The sequence below is a fragment of the Protomyctophum parallelum genome (genome assembly GCF_964188405.1).
Source record: "Protomyctophum parallelum genome assembly, chromosome: 7".
Classification (NCBI taxonomy): domain Eukaryota; kingdom Metazoa; phylum Chordata; class Actinopteri; order Myctophiformes; family Myctophidae; genus Protomyctophum; species Protomyctophum parallelum.
In genome coordinates this window covers 44,144,337-44,152,439 of record NC_139705.1, presented here as the reverse complement: position 1 = coordinate 44,152,439, position 8,103 = coordinate 44,144,337, and positions in this window count along the sequence as shown.

Sequence of the window (8,103 nt, the reverse complement as noted above, 5' to 3'; positions counted from 1 at the left end):
TCTACCTTTGTTATCTAATCAGATAACAAATGTAGACCCAGATAGAATATATATATATATATATAATATATATACACACAAATATATATATTCACAAGTGTATACTATAATATGACTGTTTGCATCTTTATCTAAATACATGCTATGCTATCAATAGTAGCTGATTATTTAAAATGTTTGACTATTGAGCCATAGATATCTGTTTTCTTCTAGAGCTGCCAAGGATCCTGTGACAATGTAGCTGTACAGGCCAAAGTGCATTTCTTGGCGTAGCTTTGGTCCGATAGAGCCAGCACCATTAATGTCAATAACTAGCTTGTTGGACTATAGATTTTTAAATGCCATCCCGAAAGGATGTTTAGTGGCTGCATGACTGAGGCGCGGATCAGGTCAAGTAAGGCAATGGCCTGCTTTGGCTACGTCGAGCGGCTTTGTGTGTATATTTGCTATGTATTTTACCCCCTATAGGCCTATTCAAGGCCGACAGACAGTGTATCAGACTGTGTATTCTCTCCGTGTACTGTGTGTCTGGAGGGTGTTGAGTCTTTTTCACACTAGTGTGAAACGTGTCTGCCAGGTGCCTGCATGGCTGCATCCCCCCCCATTCACAGAACCGGTTTTCACATCACAACATACAGTATACTGTAAGAAAAGGTAGGCCCGGGTGCCTACCTCTTATTGGCGTTGCCTTACTCATAAAGAGTTCCTGGCTCCGCCCCTGGTATGACTAGGTCGTATTAGGAATAATAGACATTGGTTAAATTGCCTGTCATTGTCTCTTATGTCATGACTTCCAACAACCGAGGGTCACAATCACAGGTCAGCAGGTCTGGGATTTATCCAGAGGTAATGTCGGGGAACGCCTCCAATTGGCTTGGCTTTAAGGGAGGTCTGTCAAGAGGCGGCTAGAAAACGCCTAGAGCAAGTGTCTCTTCCGGCTTTTTAAACAGCTGGTGGATGGAAATGGCGCTCGCATGCGGCTTCAACTCGTAGCGTCGGCAAAGCGTTTCTGTTTTTTTGCCGACGCTACAAGTTGAACCCGCATGCGAGCGTCATTTCCATCCACCAGCTGTTTTAAATATGCTCTCTGCGTTTGTTGACGCGACATTGTGCCTGTACCCATTGAGCTGGGGTGGTATGAACATGTATGAATATGTTCATACCACCCATGTGCCATACTCAAAACGCAATGTGTACCACTCATACACCTCACTTTGCACTCCACAAATGACTGATTTACAAGCTAAATGTCTCATTGCAATGCGTTGTTAGCTTTTAGATCTTTTCTTACAGAGCCTAATCCATTGCCAGGATAGTAAGAAAACATGAACGTGTGCAAATAACTCAAAAAGTCAAGTCTATGGCTTTCATGTTCTTCATTTCGTTTTATATACAATAACACTGCATCCATGTCTCGTAACGTATAATATAGTGGCAGTGAATCTGCAATGAATGTGGCAGCCTGCACAGTGAGCGCCCCTCACTTCACATAAGTGTGATCTTTTTTTGTATTCCATGATACCTAGCCGTGTTTCAAATAGCACACTTGCAAGATGTCTCTGTGGTGACATTTTCAGTGTTTGGATGTGATTTATTTCAATTGCTTCTTTTCATATCCTGGCTACCTAGTCAAGTATCACCTGATGAAACTTCAAGCAAGTGCTTCAGCTGGCTAATCAGGAGGCTACGGAGCCCCTAAGGGGACATTTCTAGGTAGATTATTTAAGAGATGGTGGTTTATGTTTTCTGGTATGGAAAAACATTTTAGATGTTGGCAGGAAAAAAACAAGGCTATAACATTTTTCTTTTAGGAGATGGAAATGTTTTGAAAGGGGAAAGATATTTTTTTTGGAGGGGATGACAATTTTCGAGGGGGTGACAAAAATAAATCAAGGCTGTGACTATTTTTTTTTAGGAGATGAAAATGTTTTTAAAGTGGAAAGACTTTTTCAAAGTCGTGCGCACGACTTTGAACTCGTGCGCACGACTTTGAAGTAAACAGAAGCACATGGCTACCTGTCAACAGAAGCACATGGCTACTTGACCCCCAGCGACCCCCAAATGGTAACTCTGTCATTCCTCTACCGTTTTGGACGGGGGTGGGCTCATTTGAATCGTGTCGCCCCCCTGGGGGCGTCTTTGGGGGTCTCAAGGTTCGGGGACCCCCAGGGACCCCCAGGGACCCCCAAATGGTAACTCTGTCATTTCTCTACCGTTTTGGACGGGGGTGGGCTCATTTGAATCGTGTCGCCCCCCCGGGGGCGTCTCTGGGGGTCTCAAGGTTCGGGGACCCCCAGGGACCCCCAGGGACCCCCAAATGGTAACTCTGTCATTTCTCTACCGTTTTGGAAGGGGGTGGGCTCATTTGAATCGTGTCGCCCCCCGGGGGCGTCTCTGGGGGTCTCAAGGTTCGGGGACCCCCAGGGACCCCCAGGGACCCCCAGGGACCCCCAAATGGTAACTCTGTCATTTCTCTACCGTTTTGGACGGGGGTGGGCTCATTTGAAATGTGTCACCCCCCTGGGGGTGTCTTTGGGGGTCTCAAGGTTCGGGGACCCCCAGGGACCCCCAAATGGTAACTCTGTCATTTCTCTACCGTTTTGGACGGGGGTGGGCTCATTTGAATCGTGTCGCCCCCCCGGGGGCGTCTCTGGGGGTCTCAAGGTTCGGGGACCCCCAGGGACCCCCAGGGACCCCCAGGGACCCCCAAATGGTAACTCTGTCATTTCTCTACCGTTTTGGACGGGGGTGGGCTCATTTGAATCGTGTCGCCCCCCGGGGGCGTCTCTGGGGGTCTCAAGGTTCGGGGACCCCCAGGGACCCCCAGGGACCCCCAAATGGTAACTCTGTCATTTCTCTACCGTTTTGGACGGGGGTGGGCTCATTTGAAATGTGTCGCCCCCCTGGGGGCGTCTTTGGGGGTCTCAAGGTTCGGGGACCCCCAGGGACCCCCAAATGGTAACTCTGTCATTTCTCTACCGTTTTGGACGGGGGTGGGCTCATTTGAATCGTGTCGCCCCCCCAGGGGGCGTCTTTGGGGGTCTCAAGGTTCGGGGACCCCCAGGGACCCCCAAATGGTAACTCTGTCATTTCTCTACCGTTTTGGACGGGGGTGGGCTCATTTGAAATGTGTCACCCCCCTGGGGGTGTCTCTGGGGGTCTCAAGGTTCGGGGACCCCCAGGGACCCCCAGGGACCCCCAAATGGTAACTCTGTCATTTCTCTACCGTTTTGGACGGGGGTGGGCTCATTTGAAATGTGTCGCCCCCCTGGGGGCGTCTTTGGGGGTCTCAAGGTTCGGGGACCCCCAGGGACCCCCAAATGGTAACTCTGTCATTTCTCTACCGTTTTGGACGGGGGTGGGCTCATTTGAATCGTGTCGCCCCCCCAGGGGGCGTCTTTGGGGGTCTCAAGGTTCGGGGACCCCCAGGGACCCCCAAATGGTAACTCTGTCATTTCTCTACCATTTTGGACGGGGGTGGGCTCATTTGAATCGTGTCGCCCCCCGGGGGCGTCTCTGGGGGTCTCAAGGTTCGGGGACCCCCAGGGACCCCCAGGGACCCCCAAATGGTAACTCTGTCATTTCTCTACCGTTTTGGACGGGGGTGGGCTCATTTGAAATGTGTCGCCCCCCTGGGGGCGTCTTTGGGGGTCTCAAGGTTCGGGGACCCCCAGGGACCCCCAAATGGTAACTCTGTCATTTCTCTACCGTTTTGGATGGGGGTGGGCTCATTTGAAATGTGTCGCCCCCCTGGGGGCGTCTTTGGGGGTCTCAAGGTTCGGGGACCCCCAGGGACCCCTAAATGGTAACTCTGTCATTTCTCTACCGTTTTGGATGGGGGTGGGCTCATTTGAAATGTGTCGCCCCCTGGGGGCGTCTTTGGGGGTCTCAAGGTTCGGGGACCCCCAGGGACCCCCAAATGGTAACTCTGTCATTTCTCTACCGTTTTGGACGGGGGTGGGCTCATTTGAATCGTGTCGCCCCCCCGGGGGCGTCTCTGGGGGTCTCAAGGTTCGGGGACCCCCAGGGACCCCCAGGGACCCCCAGGGACCCCCAAATGGTAACTCTGTCATTTCTCTACCGTTTTGGACGGGGGTGGGCTCATTTGAATCGTGTCGCCCCCCTGGGGGTGTCTTTGGGGGTCTCAAGGTTCGGGGACCCCCAGGGACCCCCAAATGGTAACTCTGTCATTTCTCTACCGTTTTGGACGGGGGTGGGCTCATTTGAATCGTGTCGCCCCCCCGGGGGCGTCTCTGGGGGTCTCAAGGTTCGGGGACCCCCAGGGACCCCCAGGGACCCCCAGGGACCCCCAAATGGTAACTCTGTCATTTCTCTACCGTTTTGGACGGGGGTGGGCTCATTTGAATCGTGTCGCCCCCCGGGGGCGTCTCTGGGGGTCTCAAGGTTCGGGGACCCCCAGGGACCCCCAGGGACCCCCAAATGGTAACTCTGTCATTTCTCTACCGTTTTGGACGGGGGTGGGCTCATTTGAAATGTGTCGCCCCCCTGGGGGCGTCTTTGGGGGTCTCAAGGTTCGGGGACCCCCAGGGACCCCCAAATGGTAACTCTGTCATTTCTCTACCGTTTTGGACGGGGGTGGGCTCATTTGAATCGTGTCGCCCCCCCAGGGGGCGTCTTTGGGGGTCTCAAGGTTCGGGGACCCCCAGGGACCCCCAAATGGTAACTCTGTCATTTCTCTACCGTTTTGGACGGGGGTGGGCTCATTTGAAATGTGTCACCCCCCTGGGGGTGTCTCTGGGGGTCTCAAGGTTCGGGGACCCCCAGGGACCCCCAGGGACCCCCAAATGGTAACTCTGTCATTTCTCTACCGTTTTGGACGGGGGTGGGCTCATTTGAAATGTGTCGCCCCCCTGGGGGCGTCTTTGGGGGTCTCAAGGTTCGGGGACCCCCAGGGACCCCCAAATGGTAACTCTGTCATTTCTCTACCGTTTTGGACGGGGGTGGGCTCATTTGAATCGTGTCGCCCCCCCAGGGGGCGTCTTTGGGGGTCTCAAGGTTCGGGGACCCCCAGGGACCCCCAAATGGTAACTCTGTCATTTCTCTACCATTTTGGACGGGGGTGGGCTCATTTGAATCGTGTCGCCCCCCGGGGGCGTCTCTGGGGGTCTCAAGGTTCGGGGACCCCCAGGGACCCCCAGGGACCCCCAAATGGTAACTCTGTCATTTCTCTACCGTTTTGGACGGGGGTGGGCTCATTTGAAATGTGTCGCCCCCCTGGGGGCGTCTTTGGGGGTCTCAAGGTTCGGGGACCCCCAGGGACCCCCAAATGGTAACTCTGTCATTTCTCTACCGTTTTGGATGGGGGTGGGCTCATTTGAAATGTGTCGCCCCCCTGGGGGCGTCTTTGTGGGTCTCAAGGTTCGGGGACCCCCAGGGACCCCTAAATGGTAACTCTGTCATTTCTCTACCGTTTTGGATGGGGGTGGGCTCATTTGAAATGTGTCGCCCCCTGGGGGCGTCTTTGGGGGTCTCAAGGTTCGGGGACCCCCAGGGACCCCAAAATGGTAACTCTGTCATTTCTCTACCGTTTTGGACGGGGGTGGGCTCATTTGAATCGGTGGTCTCAGGGTTTGGGGACCCCCAGGGACCCCCAAAGACGCCCCCGAACCTTGTATCCCCCAGGGGGGATACACGATTCAAATGAGCCCACCCCCGTCCAAAACGGTAGAGAAATGACAGAGTTACCATTTGGGGGTCCCTGGGGGTCCCCGAACCTTGAGACCCCCAAAGACGCCCCCTGGGGGGCGACACGATTCAAATGAGCCCACCCCCGTCCAAAACGGTAGAGAAATGACAGTGTTACCATTTGGGGGTCCCTGGGGGTCCCCGAACCTTGAGACCCCCAAAGACGCCCCCTGGGGGGCGACACGATTCAAATGAGCCCACCCCCGTCCAAAACGGTAGAGAAATGACAGAGTTACCATTTGGGGGTCCCTGGGGGTCCCCGAACCTTGAGACCCCCAATGACGCCCCCAGGGGGGCGACACATTTCAAATGAGCCCACCCCCGTCCAAAACGGTAGAGAAATGACAGAGTTACCATTTGGGGGTCCCTGGGGGTCCCTGGGGGTCCCCGAACCTTGAGACCCCCAGAGACGCCCCCGGGGGGCGACACGATTCAAATGAGCCCACCCCCGTCCAAAACGGTAGAGAAATGACAGAGTTACCATTTGGGGGTCCCTGGGGGTCCCCGAACCTTGAGACCCCCAGAGACGCCCCCGGGGGGGCGACACGATTCAAATGAGCCCACCCCCGTCCAAAACGGTAGAGAAATGACAGAGTTACCATTTGGGGGTCCCTGGGGTCCCCGAACCTTGAGACCCCCAAAGACACCCCCAGGGGGGTGACACATTTCAAATGAGCCCACCCCCGTCCAAAACGGTAGAGAAATGACAGAGTTACCATTTGGGGGTCCCTGGGGGTCCCTGGGGGTCCCCGAACCTTGAGACCCCCAGAGACGCCCCCGGGGGGCGACACGATTCAAATGAGCCCACCCCCTTCCAAAACGGTAGAGAAATGACAGAGTTACCATTTGGGGGTCCCTGGGGGTCCCTGGGGGTCCCCGAACCTTGAGACCCCCAGAGACGCCCCCGGGGGGGCGACACGATTCAAATGAGCCCACCCCCGTCCAAAACGGTAGAGAAATGACAGAGTTACCATTTGGGGGTCGCTGGGGGTCAAGTAGCCATGTGCTTCTGTTGACAGGTAGCCATGTGCTTCTGTTTACTTCAAAGTCGTGCGCACGAGTTCAAAGTCGTGCGCACGACTTTGAAAAAGTCTTTCCACTTTAAAAACATTTTCATCTCCTAAAAAAAAATAGTCACAGCCTTGATTTATTTTTGTCACCCCCTCGAAAATTGTCATCCCCTCCAAAAAAAATATCTTTCCCCTTTCAAAACATTTCCATCTCCTAAAAGAAAAATGTTATAGCCTTGTTTTTTTCCTGCCAACATCTAAAATGTTTTTCCATACCAGAAAACATAAACCACCATCTCTTAAATAATCTACCTAGAAATGTCCCCTTAGGGGCTCCGTAGGAGGCAGAGAACCAGGGGGTTCTCAGGAAATAGGGTAGCTGATGAAACAAAGCTACCATGATAATAAGATAGGAAACCGCTGAAATATAACAGAAATAATTTGAACACACTGTTAGTGTTTAACAGCAGTGTGTTAAAATAGGTCCCGGTTTGACAGCCAGTGCCTCAGAGGAGAGTGCCTTAGAGGGGTCAGGACGCAGTCAGGCCTGGAGTGGCCCAATTAGGTGCAAAGACGTTCTTTCTACTACATACCTATTTGAAATGAATAGAAGCTACTTCTATTTTGATTATAGCTTGACGATACAGAGTATTAGTACAGTTTCTCTGGCAGAAATCATAATGAGATTCTACTGTAGATGCTAGAGAGTCTATAATATACTATAATATCTATAATATATCTATATATTGCTTCTAAATATGTATAGTCAACTACTTCTAAATATGTATAGTCTAGAGTAGACTGACTAGTCCGGTAGTTGACTATACTTAGAAGCCAGCTTTGTTGAAAGTTCTGCTGTTGTCAAAACATATTCCCTTGGTTTAATTTGTGTCAATGCATTTGTTTGAACTCACCTCATGCCCGTCTTTAATAGTGTAATTAACCACTTAACCTATCGGAGTTGGAACCTGAGACCTTGACCAGCCCCATTTACCCGCTGAGAGCTGTTCATGATGGACAGCCGCTGCCCCCGCTGGCGGGGGATTGGGGTTTAAGATTAAGCCCTATTTTTTATACTTCATCGGTACTATGATGTTGCACAGCAAACATAACAGATCTACAAGCTCACTAGGACTAAATCATTGCGATGTGGTGTGTTGTGAGCTTCTACTTTTGAAACATTCTGAAAACCTTTGAAGATGTTCATCCATAATGGTGACGCCAGGTTTTAAGAGTCAAACTTCTTGTGTATTCCCGAGGCTGAAACTTTCCCCCTGCCTGCAGTGGGCTTGCTATTGAACATTCAGAGGTAATTGAACAATAATGAACTATTATGTGACTGTGGTGTGTGAGTAATTGATTCTGAAGGCAGTGTTTGTGAGCACAG